Source organism: Notolabrus celidotus, chromosome 6 (assembly GCF_009762535.1).
Source record: "Notolabrus celidotus isolate fNotCel1 chromosome 6, fNotCel1.pri, whole genome shotgun sequence".
NCBI lineage: Eukaryota > Metazoa > Chordata > Actinopteri > Labriformes > Labridae > Notolabrus > Notolabrus celidotus.
This window is the reverse complement of record NC_048277.1, coordinates 16,866,336-16,886,218: the sequence shown is the minus strand read 5'-3', so window position 1 is coordinate 16,886,218 and position 19,883 is coordinate 16,866,336. Positions and strand designations below refer to the sequence as shown.

At 42.9% G+C, this 19,883-nt stretch overlaps 1 protein-coding gene across 1 annotated transcript in view; it reads right to left on the bottom strand.

Annotated features, from left to right (window-relative positions):
• Window positions 1–19,883, bottom strand: part of LOC117815101 (zinc finger protein 469) — a 42,316-nt gene that overhangs the window by 13,857 nt on the left and 8,576 nt on the right. The window lies entirely within an intron of this gene.

Genomic DNA, 19,883 nt, shown 5'->3' with positions numbered 1-19,883 from the left:
AAATGAATCACAGACTTTTAAGAGCAGGGACACAATGCCACAGTGTTCTTTTGCTTCATGGGGCTGCAGGTTTAGATCATGGAGGAATATCAAGGATTAGTCAGTCAGCTATTAGACAGTGAGAACTGTGGGCACACTGACGTTTGCTGCTTTCCTCAGGGCATCCCAGACACAGTTTCCCAGGTCCCAGTTTACTTTGGCCCTCCACTGCTCCTGCTTCTCTTTCCAGGTCAGAGCGGATGGAACTAAAAGTTAGCACCAAAATGTAATCTCTAAGCCTGAATACATCCAGTTCACCTTTAGTTCTCTTTCCACAGACTGTAACTAAAGCCGGTTGGGTCGGCATAGGAGTTAGAAGGACTCGCTTTTAGCCCCTGAATTGGCTACCATTTATCCTGGTAGAGCGTCCTTGAGGAGGACACATTCCTGAATGTTTTAGGGGTGCTATATTTTTTCAGGAAAGTGTTAACCTGGTAGGAGGGGATAAAACCTATGTAAACACACTCCAGTGTTGCTGGGTGAATGTGGCATGTACTGTATGACCTTCAAGTGACCAAACAACACTCAGCAAAATACAATTGCCTCTGCAGATTTTTAGACTTGTAAAAGTTAAGCAGAAAAAGTTTCAAACATCCATGTTTACTCCCTGAGTGCATTAGATTAATAAAATTGATATTTTATAGCAGGATTCAAAACAAATAATACCTAAAATCAGTGCCCTGTCATTAAATAGATGAGGTAAATGGGTTTGTGGTACAGTGTGTCATTTTCTATCCCATGCTGCATCTATATTCCATACATACATACATTAAAAAGTGCTGGATGTATTATGTAGTAGGTTTTTGCACATGTGGGAGCAAAGTTTTCATTAAAACAAACTGAAAAATGTCTCAATTGCATTACCTTTTTATAAAGAACTATTTTGCAATTACTGCAACAAATCTAGATTCCTTTACCAAAGATCCTTGTAATATCAGATTGTCTGACATTGCATCATAAATTGATTGACCTTGCATCACTAATGTTAGTAAGAGAAATAATCACAGCTTATTATCTGCTGAATTCTGTGTGAAATTGGTCAAACATAACAAAAAAAAAATCACTACTAACCGTAATCCTTAACAGTAGGAAGGCCTTATTAAGTGCCTTGAGGAATAAGTCTACAATCTGTGAGTTGTTTTGACTGCTTTACAGAGTCAAATAGTGCTCATAGCCTCAAAGGAGAGAATTGAGGACGCTCTACCTGCCCCTGCTGCAGACATGCAGTTTCAAAGGCAAAATGTATTTATTGAAAAAAGTCAAGGCTTTCCAATAAACAGAGCAGCAGGAGATCTGAGGGTGCAGAGATCTGATAAGAAAGCTTGGCCTGTGGCATGGTAGTCTTAAGGGCCATGTGTATGCCTGCAGGCCAATAGCTATGGTCCAGACACCACCTAACAAATGGGATAGTGAGATATGACTCCACACTATTATCCAGAGGAATGACTCTGCCATGTGTTTCCTTGTCTCATCCTCTGGTAAACCTCTCAGAGGTATTTAGCAGGTTGAAAGGGACGTTTGTGGCTGAGACCTGGCTGAGTTTAGGCCTAGTTGTGAAAAATCACATCCACTCTACAGCTCAGGAGAGCCTGAAAGCCGGAGTGTCTGCAGCTATCTCTGCCACCGGTTGGAGAGTCTGGCCCTGCCAGAATCTCAACCAAGAAGTGCTTGATCCAGCTCGGCAGAGTCAACAGTCAGAATCATATATCATAGCCCCAATTGTATTTGAGGCTGCGGATGAAGGCCTCCAGCAGCTAGACAAGCGGTATGAGGATCACATGGGCCTTCCAGAAGTAGCACCAAAGCCTCAGCTGTCAGTTTACAAAGAGTAAGAGCTCATTTATATCCTAACAAATATCTGGTCCACTTCCCCTTCAGTCTTGAGCAACTCAGTAACTCTCCTTTTGCCCCAACCTCCTCCACACAAGCCAGAATAACTGCACTCACAAATTTTATGAATATCAATCCACCAATTTGGTGGCGTCTTGGTTCAGCTTATTCAGTTTTATCTTTCAAAGTATAAATTGCACTTGGACTGCACATAAAGACAGTTTGGTGGTGACAGAATTGCAAGCTGGGCACAAGTTGGTATCAAACCCTGTGTGACTGGTCTAAAATTTGTTCTATAAAAGTGTGTTTTAGTGGAGTTTTACAAGTCAATTAAGGCAGCATGTGTGTATGTGTTTTTGTGAATGTGTGTATTCTGTAAGCCTCCTGTCAAATCACTAAGTTTCTCATGCAGTGGCGCCCCATATAGCTTCACCACAACACCACCCTGATGCTTGAGACTGCTGAGTGTAGTAGAACTGGTGTGTTTGTGGTATAGGTGCATGTGTGTTTTAGTGTGAGTGGAGTACCTAACTAGACAAAAACGTAAAGAAACTAGAGTACTTCATTATTTGCAAGGGTATGTTTTGGTTTCACTCTGAGTTGGGGAAAGTGGGTGAAGGTGCTTGAACGAAACTCAATTTCCTGAAAGTCTTTTTCCTGTCATTTTGTGCAGGATGTATGTGGTGTTGGTTTGAGTGAAAATATGCTGGTGGCGCTGTGAAAATCTCTCTCCACTCATCACGTGAATGTCTTAAGCTTCTAAATGCTCTTGCAGTTTCTGTTTTCCAAGATGTCGAAGCCCTCAATACGCCCCATATCTCTCAAAGTCAGTTAACTTGACAGACTACAGGCTCAGCGTCTCTTTCTTCTGAGCTATTCAACATATCTGTTGATGTGTGTTCTGTAACAGGAGAGCACCCAAAGGTGGCTCAAAGAAATGGTAAAAGCAGACCACAGCTAGGATGGCGATCTTTAACAGTGCAGCAAATTTAACACGTGAAATATACCACACAAAACAGTCAGGAGCAGGACAATGACTCTCCAGAGACACATAGCTTTATTAGAGCCAAGCGAAGGGCAGCAGCAGGCCGAGCAATTCACTTCTACAAACAATGACTCCCTTTATAATAATGTAGATCAATAACTGGCATTAGCTGGAATTTCCAAACTTCTTCAGTTTTTCCAGATGCTTTGTCTCTGAAATATCACCACACAGTTGTCTGAAAGATCACTGAGAGAGAAAAGTCGGATGAAGATGAGGGGTGATGAGATCAGAGGTGGTGGTGAGGAGAAGGGAGCAGAAGAGAGGGGGGAAAATAATCTGGACAAGAAGTAGCAGGGAAAGCCATTAAAGAGTGGGAAAATCATACAGAAGGATGAGTGTCAGGACCTGAAGGGGTGATGTTCAGTATCCCAGTGGGCTGTGTAATCAGAGGGATGCAGGGGGGAGAGGATCAGGTGGCGTTATGAAAGCTGTCTGACTGCTCTCCTCACACCTCTCCCAGCATGACTGGTCCAGCAGAGGGAATGCACAGTGAGAGCGGCTGGCTCAGTCCCATGCTGGGGCGCGCCGCCAAAACCTCGGTCAGCGTGCCTGCCTACTCTTCTGTATTTTTGGAAACATCCATTATGCAAGCAATTTGCCTTTAAGATCTCTGCGTCCATTCAAAGGCACACGAGGAGGAGAGATATGTCAGCAATGTGAGGAGAGCCTGGCCTATTTTCACAACTCCACCACCACACAGTTAATAACACAGAAGCTCTGGATATGGAAGTGTGAACAGTAGCGGCATGTCAGTGGTTTACAAACTTAATTTCTCAATTTATGATTTACGAGGAGTAATTAATGAGTCATTTGTCCTCCTCCATACTAGTGACGTTTATTTAGAAGCCTGCAGAGTGTTGGAGAAACCTACGTTCAAATGAAACACTGAGCACAGCACTGAAGGAGGCTTGTTACACTCGTGCCTCCCTACCTCCACCAACCCCTAACCCCGCCCTTTACCCAATGTGGTTAGCTGCACAGTAGGGAAGATGGAAGGAGTGTGTGTGTGAGTGAGTGTGTCTGAGTGTCTCAGAATGTGTCTCTGTGTATAAATGTGTGAGTAGATGGGGCTTTTGGTGTGTAATTCCAGAGGCTCCCCTCACCCCCTCCCAAGTTTTTCCTCTTTCTCAGAAGACTTTTTCTTTCATTTAATTTTTTTCTAACCACTGGATTCTGGACTCCGTCTGTTTCCATATTGCTAACCACGGCATTCCACAAACATGATGGAATCTCTGTTCTCGAGTGTTTAAAGGTTATTTTTTCCTCTTTGACACAATTTCCCTTATTTCTGCAGGTCAACGGAACATTACTTGTATGGCTTTGCACAAACGTAATGTTAAGTGTGTGATATAGGGTGAAAAATGACAGAGTAGAACGGGATATTACTGAAAGGGCGAGCTATAGACAAAATTTCCTGTGTCCTACTTCTAACTATGATAACCTAATCCTTAATGGACAAAATCCCTCTTTGGGGTTTTATTCCCCCTTCATTCCTCTTTTTCAGTGCATCAATATTTGCTTGTCCCTTATTACGCTTGGGCCAAAGTATTTGGTAGCCACTCAAAATCAGCAAAGTTTTATTAAATGTAAAAGACACTTTGAGACGGAATGGGGCAAGGATTCATTAAGGAAAGCCCTCTGTGACCCCAAACTTCATTATCATAGTTTTGTCTGAGGCTACACACTTAACCTAATGTTAGAAGATTTAACCAAGAGACAGTTCTTGCACGGACAAAGAAGTTTGCCACATAAAAAGCAACTTCACTAGCTACAAATGTAAAGATATTTGAAACGCAACAGACACTTGATTAATATTTTTCTTAACCACAGTCCCTAAGAGGCATCCTAAACTCTTCGTCAACAAACAAAGGGGACTAGCAAGAGAAGCATTCTAAGGTGGTCAATGTGTGGAAAATATTGAATCTGGATGTGGTGGCTGGACCCCCCACACGTATAAACAAGAGGTTAAGGATAAAATACGGCAGCCTTCTATTCAACCGTTTCTGCTGCACACTCAAGGAAACCATAAATCTTTGATTTTAGTCCTCCTGCAACGTGACAACTGAACCAGCAAAGAACAACAAACACAACTAAAGTTTGGATTCTCACTATTCACAAACTGTGAGTCAGGTTTGCCAGATTTCAAGTATTCACAAGCTGACAAGAGTTCAACTCTACGATGAAAAACAGTCTGGATACGTTTTTCTTTATCTGCAGATGTGACATTTGTTATTGTAACATTTCTCTCCCTTTTTTAATCTACATTCTTTCAGTTATATAGACATAAGCATATACGCACAATTCCAAAGGCAGCAACTCCAGCTCATACACCTACGCTTCAGTAGCATGATACAGTGGAATGATTTTCATTTGTATATAATAAGTTTACTTGTTTTATCTAGTTCAGCAGTTTCCAAGTTATGCAGTAGTGTGTTTCAGCATTCCTCAACAAGCTCCCATTGACTGTTGCTTCTTGAGGAAAGTAATACAGAGGAAGCCTTTTATTTTTGCCGGAACTGAATGTTTAGCTCCGTTAACATTCCCATATCCTCTCACGACTTCAAGGAGAGCAGAGGCAGTGAGAGGAGTCTGGGCACACTACCACATAGGTAAAAGTCCAGAGGAGATTGGGCCTGCAGAGGCAGAGTAACAACCTAAATGTCAGTGGCCTCAGCCTCTTCTAAGTGACCCGTCACCCTCCCTCCCATGAATCAATGGGCAAACTCTCCTAAGACAAGCATGCACAGGCAGGCAGGGCAGTAGATAACTGCGTCCTCATGTCACTAGCACCACGTGTTGGAAGTTCCTTTATCCTCATACATAATGCATTCAAGGCAAAACAACAATTAAGCAGACACATGGTATTATTTGTGGAGAGTAAGTAGGGTCCATTGTCACAAGAGTTTGATGACGGTTTTAACAGCTGGCAAAGAACTGGTTCTTCACAGTCAGGGCTAATGCTTTGAGCAGCTGGGGAAATTTATATTCCTCTGCAAAAGAAGCAAATACAAACCCACCAGCATCTTGAATTTAAAGCATTTCTTGTGTTCTTGTGACATAAATAAGTTAAAAGTACAGTACAGACCACATGAAGTTAATCTTTGTTAAATAAATGTGACATCTCAGTTTGATGTTTCTCTTGTGCACAGCTGCGTCTATGAGCCAAGGGCTGATTAGCCTCCACACTTTCACCCTTTGCTTCACGCTGTTTACGTAAGAAATAAAGGAAAAGAATGACTCCTTTTTGAAGTGACATTTGGGAAAAATTATTTTAAAGTGTGACTCGAGCAGATTGAGAGTGGGAGACATCAATCCAAGAATGTCAGGACAATGTTTGTTTGGAGTAAACGCTAGCACACCTGCAGGCCACACTTGTAACCTTTCACCTTCAGGTAAGACCTTTGCTTGTAAGACTCAGACTGAGCTCTCTGTGGGTTTATATCTCCAAACAACGGGACAGACCGTCAAGTTCCGACATGCGGCTGTGAAAGGGGTTTTCCTCAAACCTTGAGAAAGTATATGCGCCACATCATCATCAATGCCAAATGAAACAAGCTAAATCTCATGAAATACAGTTTCTCTGTGAGCCTGCAGAGCCAGTGGATATACAAAAGCACTGTTTGTGAATGAACCTTTGGTCTAAGTTCATGTTTGCAATTAGGAAAGAGGGAGAGTGTTTTAGGTTTTACACAAATGCACGAGTGCGTGTGAGTAGAGGTGAACACTCAATTGGGTATAATTGTATATATGTGCGTCTCTAGGACTGCGGGTGTGCAGTACTTAAGTGAGCAAGTGCTTTCATGTATAATTCCAGTATACATTGTGTGAATGACATGCAGTTTGTTAGACAGGTTTTTATAGAGCTGTAGGTATAATATTACTTTCTAAGCCCCACTGGATGAATAAAAGTGGTTCAGTCAAATTTAACGCTGTTTTACCAAGGTCAGACTGGCACACTGGCACTAAATCAAAGTGGGAGCAAACTTTTGACAGGCTGTGATTCATATTCTGTAAACTTGGCACCAGTTTATGTGTTATTTGGTAACAGCTCATAAATAAAACCAAGCTGGTGGTCTGAAAAGAATAGGGCCTGAAAGTCATCATCACAAAACTTCCCCCTTTTAAAGCTCATTCAAACCACAGTGCAAAACGTAGCATAGTGTTCTCTACCGAGTTTCTTCATTTGATCCTTCTTGCTGTCTTTCTTTCTGTCTCCTATTCACACACATGAAAGCAAATCTCTCCATTTTGGGCACAGGAACAGAGGGGCAGGTGGGCTCAGGTGCCGGGGGAAACAAAAACATTTGTAGAAGATTTAGGATGGACATTAGTGAAGGAGGCGCATGACTGACAGTCACAGCTTAGTGCTATAAGCAACAAAGTTTACCTGCACTGTGTGTATGGGATGTTTTTATAGAACTGTATTTAATTATATTTTATAGTATTTTATATTTAAATTTTAGATATTTAAAAGCTGGAAGAGAGAAACAGCATCTCATTTTTCCTGTATGTCTCGTATATACAGTGAAAATTGACAATAAAAACCTTTGAACCTTGAACAACGGGCTGTGTGAATTGAAATAAAGTGTTCTTGGGCAAGATTATGTGCTTACATTCACAAGCACTATCCCTGTAAGTATGATAGCAGCACAGTGGAAAGGGTAGCAAAGAAAAACACTGGGTAATAGTTGTCTCTTCCTTTTTTAAATTTTCAGTCAAATTTGCATCAAAGCCAAAATCAGTAGTCCCCTGGCCAATCGTTAGGAGGGAATTCCAGGCAGTGTGCGTGAGTCAGAACCAGCATTTTCCAAATTCACCCTGCCGGCCTCCCTTTAAACAGTCCAAGGAAATGTCCCAATGACCTAATTACGACTCAGGCTTTCCTAAGTAGCCCGTGTCAACACATGACACGGTGTTCAAAAATACACAAAGTCACAAAACAGCAGGGCTTTAGTGGCAGTGCAGCGTGTTTTTCTGCTGTTTAGTTTTATTAGCTTTATGTGGGGACAGTGAGCTGGATTCTGTCTGTGTCTATGCTCCTCTTTGTTGTGTCTATGTTCTCAAACTTTTCCCTGGCCTGGTCAGACCTTCAAAGGCTCACTGCAGCTGAACGGATTGCCAGGGACAAAGATTTGACTGGGTCAAACTCTTCATTTTAATCCGTCCAACAATAATGCAAACCACAAACTGAGTTTTAGTAATGCACTCTACAATGCTGAAGTTCAGCCAAACTACTACTCTACTTCTTATTCTGGCATTATCAGGCACTCAGACACAAAAGCTGCCCTGCCCAAACAAACAGCATTAAATAATTGTTTCTGTTTTGGGGCCCTGGTACTTTGGTCCACTTCAGCAGCTTAGCTGCACCTAAAGTAGTTATTGGAAACAATAACAAGGCATCTTGTTCAAACAAAGCCTCATTCATACCAAGTAAAGCTTGGTTGAGCTGTCATTTAGTGACATTTCAGCAGGATTCTAACTTTATCCTTTTACTGTGTTTGTTTAGCATTGCAGGAGACGAGGTGGTATGCATCCTGCTCAAAACCACTTTATGGTAATGGTTTGGAAATAGCCTAGACAATTAAAGCAAAATGAAGGGGGAACTGATGGACAAGCTGGAGTGCCTGGAATTCCTGCTCAGTGTTTAAACTAAGTGTTTTGTCAATGAGCCACCTTTGTGAGTGAGGCCCTTTTTATTTGCAGCTGCAAAAACTATCTATAAACAGAGCAGCGTGGATGATGACCTTGGGCAGTTACTGGACATGAAATTAGATATCAGAGTAAAGCTTTTCACCAACAACAATTAGTTTCGCATGGGAAATCAACAAGTTGGAAGATGGATAGAGGAAGGGAGGGGGATATGAGGAATAGGACTGAAAGTGAAGCAGAGAAAGAGGAGACAGATTGCTGCTCCTGAGGCGTTGAGTGCTTACTGCCAATGAACTTCAGATCTAGGATGGGATAGGACAGCAGCTTTTTCAGCAGCAGCAGAAAGAGTTAAACAAGTTCCTCCACTGGATATGGTGGAACATCCAACCGGCCATGCACCTGTAGCTTGATCTTCCACCTCTGATTTCAGTGAAATCAACACATTCTCATCTTCATCATTCCTTGCTTTGTATTGTAGTAGAAATTCATAGATAACAATGGATGACTGTTGTCCAGCCATTTGTCTGGAAGAAACCACTGCAGCACTCAAAACATCTTTTTCTATCGGATCAGTGACCTGGGAAGTGAAAGCTCCAATCGAGTGCCCAATTGGCACTCATTCTCCTTTCTGCATTATACCAAATTTCTGTTCCCTGTTTTATCTCATCCTCTCATCTCTCCCGTCTCTGTCTTTAGGTCCCAAGAGGGTCTGGCATGTGTCCTGCTGAGGCTGCAGCAGGAGGACTACCTGATGTGTCGCTGTGCAAAAAGAGACCAAGAGGTCTGCTGTTGAAAAGCAGCTCTGTGCTGCATTTGCAGATCGCCTTACACAACCACTTCCTGCTTCCGACCCACTCTGCACAGGCAGCTCTGTGTGCCAAGGCCTAAAAAAGCGCAAACAGAGGGGTTCAGTCCAACCAGGGGCTGAGCACAGGACCCTATTCATCCTCTCCCCAATGCTCCTCCCTGCATCTATTCCACCAGCTTCGGGATGGTTTTATTTAAAAATTTAAAAATAATTCCCTCTCTGAGGATCTAAGATCAACTAAGCGCTCATTGCCATGTTTGAGTTGAGCTTGAGGGCTGAACTGTGCCAGTGCTACATCCAGACTGAGAAGGTGAAATGTGCTGGTGTTAAGTATTTGATACATGTCCAGCACAGATATACTCCTGACATCATGTTCAAAGAGAGGAGCAAAGATCAAAGATTGACAGATAACACCAACTGAGCCAAAGTTTCATTGATGTTGGGAGGGTAAATCAGTCTTATATTTTACTATAAAAAAGCTGTCAATGTGTATGGGAACCCTCACTGTTAGAGGTGCAAGAGTAGAAAAGGTGCAGGGTATGTAGAATTCCCTGTGCGAGGGGGAGGGGTGCAGGTGAGTTTGGGTGTTGGAGTCGTGTTGCTATTCCTGGAATGCTCACTTTGTCCCATCTAGACTTGGCCACAATGGGGTGGATAGAAGCTTGGAGATGGCAGACTCCCACTGTGTCTGAATGTTTAAGTAGGGACCCTGTGAGGGCCAAGGGGGCAGGGGTATTTAAGATTCTTGGGGAAATGGCAAAGTGGGCAAATAACTCTTAACACAAACAAGCCCAAAGCATTAATAATGAGTCTGTCCCTGGACTGGATGTTTTTGCTTTACTCCCTGTACACTGCAAGATGAGGCCAAACTGCCTGAGCCACAGGCTGTTTTCACTACTGTCCTTGTCGTTTCTACTTTGGGTCATTGGACACTGCCTTGTTTTTCTACTTTAAACGCATTAAAACAGCACCCGATACGTCCATTCCTACCAGGGGGATAGAAAAACATTTAGCCGGCTGCTGGCTCCCTGGGCTTCCCCCCTCGGATGTCAGCCTCAGATGAGGGTGAGAAGAATGACGCTCTGTACGGCCATTGCAAGAAGCCATTCATAAAGCCACAGCTCAACCGCAGAGAGTGTGTAGCACTGACCCATGGTGGCTGGAACAGCACCAGTACTGAGCAAGCCACTGCTGTCCCAACACATAACACCAGTATTGATCTTATCCATAGTGGACTGGACGATGCTACTTTAACAACATCTTCACTGATTCAGCAGGATCACCGTTGGGTTTCACCAGCCCAGAGAGCACCAGGAGGAAAGACCCCTGCAGCGTCCCACTCAAATGGCTCAGTCAACCTTTGCATGGATGAGAAGATGCATGATGATCAGCACTCTTTGACGGCAGAGCTGAACAATGTGTCCATCATAGCTTCATCACCTTCAGCAATGATCAGAACATCATTGCTGAAGGTGATGAGGAACTGACGTGTTTTTAATGGAACTAAACAGTTCACAGGACTAATCTATGGTTGATCAACAAACTCAGAGGACCTGAACTACTGTAAATTCTTTTTCACTCTCCAGTGCTTTCACCATTTTCAACAGGAGGCCTTATTATAGGTCAGCAGCTGACTGGAGGTTGAGAAATAAACCAAAGCCCCTGGCAGAGCTCACGTTGTTCCCCTCAGACCCGCTCTGGCTCACTGGAGACCATGGCTGGAGGCTTGGATAGAGAAAGTGGCTTCTGTGCTTCGACCATGCTCAACCTCTCTGGCTTCACATGCCTGCGTGTGAGGCAGGCAGCTGGGCCAAGCCAAAGAGCGGCCCAAAGAGAATGCTGTGTACTCTGGAATATTTTTCCTAAACCCATGTCTTATGGAAAATATACTAGTTCTGGAGCACTTAATAAGGCATTGACGTAAAATTGACAAAGATAACATAACTTTTCCCCTGCTGTGATACGTTAACTTTTCTGAGAGTGTATCTGATGAATGAGCGTGATTATTCCAGGTCCATCAGACGATGCTGTGCAAGAGGCCCAAAACATACTCGAGGCACAAAAATGCTTCTGACAGAAGTGTGACTTGGCACACTAGCCTCCAGGCCCAACATTAAGGAATCTTATGGATATACCAGTTGGATGAGTAGCTGATTTGAAACTCTCTTCTAGCAAAAAAATCATATAAGGGCATTATTCACAACAAAAGAATGAACCCTGTAGTTTCATAGGCAGGTCATGAGTCACAGCTGTCCCCCTTCTTACGCAGATGATAAGGCCTGACTTGGGCACAACATTTGGATGCTCTTCATGCAAGCTGGAGTAATCCTGTCCTCCATCTCATGAATCATACTTTCCCTCTCCTTCCTATTTTTACAGCTGCCGTGCATCTAGATCTGCTCAAACGCTTTACTCCTTGGTGTGTTCAGGACTCAGGTTCCCACAGTCACTCTGCTTTCTCACACTCTCTGCATAAACAACTACCAACGATTCCCTCTTGACCTTCAAACGTACGCAGGCACTCATGCCCACAAATGTGTGTGTGTGTCTGAGCATAATGACCCATGCATATGCATTTCAGGAAGCTATCAGAGAACAATTGAGGATTCATAGACTCCTTCTTTCTTTTCTGATACAGTCGATTGACTCCAAACTGTAGGAGGTTAAAGAAGTTAAAAGAATGTGATACTGTATTGAATTTCATAAAAATTACCACTTCAGAACCATTAAAAACACACTGAACTATTGCTTTAACAAAGGCCAGGACTTCAACCAGACAGGAAACGGTATATGAGGCACTTAAGACTAGGAAACTGTAAAGGATAAGCCGAAACCATATTTTCTTGAGACTGAAATTGAAAAAAAACATAAATCAGGAACAAAGATACACAAAAGAAAAGGAAATACTTAGTGTGATCTCGGGCTGTTCTTTACCATTATAAGTTATTCTTTAACTTTGCTGTGTCACATTTCTGACAGCTTGTTAACTCAAAGGCAGAAACACAAATGAAATGGCTTTGGTAAATGTTTCTGTAGAGTTTACCAGTTTTCTTTGCTGTCAGAGCTATGCACATCATCCAAATGAAAACATACCACTAATAGGAAAAGACAGCGTGCCATGATTGATGTGTCCACTTTTACATGCACCAAATATGCTAGTGTTGCATTAAAAAGCAGCTGATGAAAAAACCATCAGTTGAGCGGTTAGGATCGGAAGCCCTGTCTCGGTTCATTTAAAAGCTGAGACAGAGAGACAAGCCAGGGTCTGTAACCCTCTGCCTTTGACCCCTCAGCTCAGCAGTACAGTCCTAATGCTGCCTCCATGCAGCTCTGCAAGACAGAAACCACCAGTCTGGGCTGTGGTCTCTCTTTTGCCCTTTTGCCCTGGCTTCAATTTGTCATGCCAGCATCGCGTGCCCGATCATTTGTGTTGGCACAGCCAGCATCGCTGGGGCAGCAGGAAGGCCATTAATCTAGGGCTATTGGGTCTTTAGGGACTATGTGAGGACCATTGGTCACTGAAACACACCCTGATCTTGGTCAAAGATGCAGTCAGAAATAGGAGCCATAATTTAGGAAATGTGTATAAATATTTGAAAGTGCAGAAAAACAAATAGAAGCACGTTTAAAATGACCTTTTGCTTGTCTTTGATCTTGTTTCCCTGTCCCTTTTCCACTAAGTGAAGACTGACTGTGGCTGATGTATTTTCAATGCATTATGGGTAAGCTAGTTTTTGCACAAATTACCTGCGTAAAAATTGTCCTTGATGTATTTAACCGCCACCACAGCAAATGAACTGAAAGTCCCTTTGTCCCAGTTGTTTCTCTTTGAGCACAAGAGGGAACAGAAATGATTTAACAACAGAAAACAGTGGAATAAAAACCTCCAGGTAGAGATTGGATCTTATTGTGAATGCACAAGTAAGATACAGCGTCACTCTACACCACTAAACTCTTTTATATAGCTTAATTTAGGCTTTTCATGCTCTCTTACATTTTCAGGTCATGCTCTGATAACTATGTGGAGGAGTAAATGTATGCAACACCTCAAGGAAAAAGAAAAACAAATGAACATATTCCCTCTCTGATCAAACACGGATTCCCAAAAGGCAGTGTATTGGAGGTTTATTAAAATGAAATATGAGTTTGTAAAGCTTTGAGAGGATTTAAAGGAAAAAACATTGTCCAGCCTTGGGGAGACAAAAAAATCCATATTTCTGTTGTGCTGTTTAAGGGTTAGTAAAAACTAACTGTATCAAAAATACTATATCAATGAAAAAGCCAACAAAATGTGTTCTTATTTCACCTGGAAACACCTTTCTTTTGAAGTTGGCCACCTTTAATTTAAAGCATCAGTAAGGGGCATCAACACATCAATGTGTTTGTACATGACTACAGAGTCAGACATACACTTATCTCCAGGTTGTGTGGATACAATCAGAGGAATTTATGAACGCTTTGGGTAGGGTTGGTCAGAAGCTCAGCTCCTTTTGTGCTGTTTTGTTTCTCCCAGACTTCTGCTGCTGCTGCTCGTACAGGCTTGAATAACCTCAGTGATGTAATCTCTCCTCAGACGCCCAGCTGATGTTCCATTGTTAAAAAAAAAAGAGGAAGAAAAAAGTGGTGCTGGTAGGGGTTAGCGCCTCTGTTTTAAGGGGAAAAATGACATCATGCAAGCCTGATAAGCTATATGACTTCAGAGAGGTCCATCCGTTCTTTATCTGCTATGTGGGGTAATTGAACTGCTGTGATTGTGTACTTAGAAGCCAAAGCTGTGCTCTGTGTATCGTCTCAGGGAATATCTGGATAATATGTAATTGCTGGCACTCACAGTATGAGAATGTGTGTAAAAAGAAAGTGGCTGCAGTCAGGATGACGGGATGTCTTCACTTACCCCTGTAGAGGTGGAAAATTGAAATTGTTTAAACTGAGGTTTGGGTTTTTAAATGTAGGTCAGTGGAAGGTACAGCATACTCACTTTGGGATGAGCACAGTGAAAGTAGCTGCTATGAACTGTGCCAGGTTTGTTCTAAATTGTTCAGAAAGACAAAACCATGGGTGTGTGTAGTCTAGGGGTGGTTCTAGTCTTGGGCAGATTTGTTATAGAATAAGACCAAATACTGTCTGAAGTTTCCATAGGAGGATCACAACGCCCCGGATCCTAGACAGTGTCTAGTATTTTAAGAACCCGCTACCCTCTTTGTCTTCCCAAAGGTCTCTGGCACAAATGCCACAGTCCCTACTTTGAACAAGCCAACACTCACCTGTTCCATTCACTTTCCTGGAAGTGTGGGGAAAGGAACAACGTAACAGTGGATGATGACACATCAGTCTGGGCAGCTGGCTGAACTGCTACAGTAGCAAGCAAGCTATGAGTCAGAGTTTAAGACTGGAAAGCAAGGGAAGCATCTGAAGAATGGGTGACTATTTTGTGTGTGATTCACTACTTGTGTGGTGAACCTCTCAGAGAAGAGCTGTGCCACCAGGGCCTGTAAAAGCTCATCTGTTATTCCACCTTTGCAAGCAATAGGTGCTTTTATTGCCACACCAAGACTCACAAAAGGCCTCAGGGCCAAAGAGGTGTGTAATGGCACCGCATAGAGCCAGTTGACTGCCATGATGAGGGGGAACAGTCGACAACACAGAAGTGCATCCGCTCAGAGGGCTTAATGAACTCATTCTCACACTCTTGAAGGTTCATCTGTCCCACATCTTTCCCACAACACTTCCTTCTTTTGCTCTTTCTCTGTATTGCCCTCCCACTTGAGCCCCATTTTCCATCTGAATCCCTCCCTCCTCTTTTTGCTTGGTCCTCAGCAGCACTTTGACTCCCTCTCTGTGGAGACAGACTCTTTAACAAGCCTGCCCCAGTGGGCAGTAGACAGAGAGGGGAGGGTTATTTTTAGTTTGCACCCAGATTAAAAGTGGAACGTTTTGCTCCGTCCTTGTAAAGAGTCTTCTTCCCTCTTTCACTGTGTAATGGAGTTTAGCATCTCTGTAGGGGATCTCGTGTTACCTCCCCCACACATACCCTCCTCTACCCCTCCGCCAGACTCATCTAACCCCCCCACAAACACTGACACACTCATCCTCTCCAAACACTGACATCATAGGACAGACCAAACTCTTTCCTCTGCCTATGGGAGCTGTTCTCTGTCTGTGCACAGTGAAGTGTGTGAGTCTTAGATCCTCACACAAATCAGGGAACGGGAGAAAAAAACAAGCCGTCAGAAAACACACATCCGCTGCAAGAAAACAAGCCTGATATATCATTACATCGTCAAAGCAGTTATCCTCACATGACCTTTTCTCTAAGCAACACCAGCACATTAGACTGGTGACTTACACACACATACACAGACACACAAACTGTTAAAAGGGGCATTAAAAGCATAAATCACACTACGGCATTGGGTTAAATTAGGCCAGTGCTGTATCCAGGAGTCTGGGAAGCGACTAGTGAGCTTACTTCAGCATTTTCCCGTCTTGGATGAAAACCAAGGTCTAACTTTTTCCTCCTGTCTCACACACTCACATACAACCCCCCCCCACACACACCCACACACATACACACACAAACTTCCCACACCATGTGGATCACCTCATCTCTGGCCCTGAACTGGTGAAGTGAGAGGGGGAGACATGGCCCTCTGAGTTTTACTGGTCCTACTCTCACTGACCCATGCTGGGGTCTAAAGTCGGATACAGCTTCTGTTACCTCCTTGAAAACGCTCCTGTTCCATGAAAATATTCTGTTTTTAGCATTTCAACTTTTCCTGCGCCCTTAATTTGAAGGAATGAGCTTTCAGGGAGTGGGTGATATTGCGTGGTAGAAGGCCTGGCAAGGAGCAAGCAGGAAATCTTTCATTAAAACTCACTCAAGGTCCGTCATGACTTCAAGCTCTGTGTTAGATATTGAATAATAAGTGACATAGAGCTGCTCTGTTGAATGGTTTAAATGCCCTCCATTACAGCCTGACTGAAGAGAACTTTATGAACAGTCAGAAGTGGAGATAGAGGACAAAAATCTTCAACTCTTAGGCCTCTGATTGACAGCTGTGTTTTAAGTCCTATGCAGGCCTGTGTGCACTTGATCAAAGAATTTTTTTTTTTGCCTCAGAACTTTCATGATAGTTTCACAATGGAGCCAGAACAAAGAGCAAAGAGTGTGAGGGGGCTGTTGTAAAAGAAGAGAAACGAGCAGGGAAAGTGATAAAGACAAACCAAAGGAGAAAATGAAGTCTAATCACAGAGCACTCTGCCGGGTTACAGCACATCAAACCACTTCAAATTGCTCCTCCTCAAGCACATTTTATTGATGCTTTGGGAGCTTCAGTCAGAAAACAAGGAACACATTTGGGCTAATTGTTGATCACACGTGAGTGAAAATATCTATGTGGGATGTGTTACTTTATCTGAAACATATGTCTCGACTGAGAGAGGCTGCTTTACAAAAGGAAGAGATGAACCCAGCTGATTTAACACAACATTGCCACCCTGCTCGTTCTTATCCTTCGCTTCATCAGACTCATGGAAAACAAAATGTCAGCAATAATGGTGAACTTCCAATGAAATAGAATAGCTAAGTCTGAGCGTGCTGTTCTATTAGCAGAATGCGCAGAAGTGCCTCTGGGAATTTGAGGGGCTGTATGGCAGCTCTGGATCTGGCCAATGCTGTTTTTGCTGTATTTGAGGGAAACCTGATAATAAAACCTCTATTTTCTTTCCTGCTGCTCCTTTCTCAGTCTGTCATTCTAGCTACAGGAGGTGCCGGGACCACAGAAGCAGTCCAGCATCTGATAGAAGCATTGAAAGTATAAAAGAGGCGATTTGAGGTGGTTTTCAGTAGCTCTGTTGTCCCTGAGGCTTCAGAGACTGGGGGTCTGTGTTTACGTCTGGAGACAAGGGAGAAAGAGTGGCACAGCTGAAAAGAAGACAAAAAAAAAGGAGGAGTACTTCAGTGGCAGGGAGAGTAGAAGATAACATCAATGCTCTCTGCTGATAGTGAGACAGTGCGGGGGGATTCCCTCGCCTCTCTCCACCAGGTCTACGCCTGTGTCTACAAGACAGCTAAGCTCCCTATACATGTTTAAGCTTCTCAAATAAGAAAGTAGCTGAGAGAAAGAGGCATTTGTGGTCCAGGCGATGATCTGCCTATTAGGATTTGTATTGTTCGAAGAAATCTGAAAGCCCATGGTTTCCTTTTTCAGACGTCCAACAGGAAAAGCCTTTCTGCTCCAGGGCTGCAGAGCATTTATGTTGTTAGCATACCTGGAGCTGTGCCTCCTGCCGAAAAAACATTCCCCTTTAGCCCGGGTTCTCTGGGAAGCATACGCAGAGGTGTTCCTTCAGTGAGCTTGGCTGCCACACACAATGACTGTTAGAGTTATAATTTGATATGCTTGATTCACCAATTTTAATGGTCTTAGACGCTTTGCTCTTTGAAAAAGTGAAACTCAGCATATGTAGTAAAAACAAAATATAAATCTTTAAATCTGTTTAATCCTACTCCATTCTGACAAAGGATAATTCTTCAATCCTGCATTGTTTACCTAAGCTGCTTAACCACAATTATGCATTACAAGTAAAGCCGTAATACAGAGTAAACTTGCAAGGATCTTGTCTGTTTTGTGCAGTTACCACACAACTATAGCACAATGACACATACAGAATCTGATCCTTACGCAGCTGTCCAGAGTCAACACCTCTATGATAATTTTGTCAGCAAGAGATGATTTAATACTGTGTTAACATGAAGCAGGACAGCCTTCCCAGGGCAAAATAAACACCTAACACAACCCGGCGCAGCACTGCACCTCACACTGATGAGGCCATTGTTAGCCCACTGCGAGAGGATCACTCCCATAATCTGTGAATACATCCGCCTCCATGGTGCACTATCTGTGTTTGTTGTATTTACTTGTAAAACCACTGTGGCTCACAGGGGGAAGCTGTGTTGGTTTAGCACAGCTGCACAATCCCACTCAATAGATCTGGATAAAGGAGGAGGCTTGAGGAAGAAGTCCATCTAAAAAAGACAGATGTCTAACAACTCACTAAGCAAATTGGAACTACTGAGCTTGAAATGTTGCAGCTACTGGTTTTTAAACAGTTTGATCATCGTGTTCACTTACGGTCCTGGATTTAAGTGTAACCTTAGGGGGAAAACATAGATTAACAACAGACCTATCTCTACTATCAGTGGTGATTTTCAGCCTCAGTGACTGTCTCAGAGTTGATAGCATCTCAGACTGTCAATCTCACGTCTGACATCAGATGCAGACTGAACCAGATTGGCAGATGAAGCTTCTCTCCTGGAGTTCCCCACTGCTTTAACCTCTCCCATCTGCGTCATCTGACACACATGGTTCATATAACAAATCTCTTTCTTCTTCACGGCAGTTTAGGGCTACATGCAAACACGGAAATGAGATATACACTACTGTGCTCAGGCTCGATCGAGAGGGGTGGGCACCAACTTTTTACTGATATATCCAGCTGATAGCCATGAAGAACCACAAGGGGCCGTTTAAACAAAAACACATGTAGGTGTGTGTGTGCATGCAAGGCTGCACCCACACACAAACACACACTCGAAAACAAACTCACACACAAACAAACATAAATGCTCTCACACATACAGTCAGTCAGCTGTGTTGATAGAGGTGACCAATCTGTACAATCCTTTAAATCAAATGGGTTCAAGATGCTGCGTGATGTTGGGTTGCTGCCGGTGACAGGAAGCTCAAACTTGCCTCTGGAGCTGTTTTATGTTTAAATGGGACTTATTTCTAAGACTGTAACAATTTTTATGATCAGTGGATTTTATTTACAGCTTGGCCAGTGTGATGGACAGCAGATGAAAAGTGATGCATTCACCAAAATAACCTAATTATGGCATCCTTTTTTTTTTAACCCTTTAGATTTACAACTTCCCAAAAGGTAAAAAAAAACCTGTTTAAAACAGTAAAACTGAATAAAAAAAGGGTCCAGCAAATTAAAGGTAGATTTCACCCAGCCTGACACTCCCCTCAAATGACAATGTTTAACTTTAATTCATACTGAAGTTTGTCATTACTCCACCCTGTCACTTCACCTCCCATTTCTACAGCCCAGCCACCTGCTTTAGCCTTATAAAGCATTAGTGTATTCCCCTTGAAAAGTGAGAAAAGGTCTGTGTGAACAAATTGCATCCTTCCTTCACTGTATGAGTCAGGCTGCTGCTCTTTCCCTGATTCCTGCAACCATATCCCAATCAATTTTATGTGGAGGGAAATTAATGTGAGAATGCAGACAGTTAATAGCTTTCTGAAGAGGTTCAGGCTGTTGTAGATCACGATCGAGAGAAAGAGACATGTCTATGGACCTTCTGGCACTGACAAAAAAAAAGTATGAAGCAATCCGATCATGAATTTGGCCAAAAATGAATTAATCCAATCCTGCCTGGTGGGATTTGAATTCAAAATTAACTGTCAGAGCTCATTCTCTCACACAGTGTTATCTCACGTACTA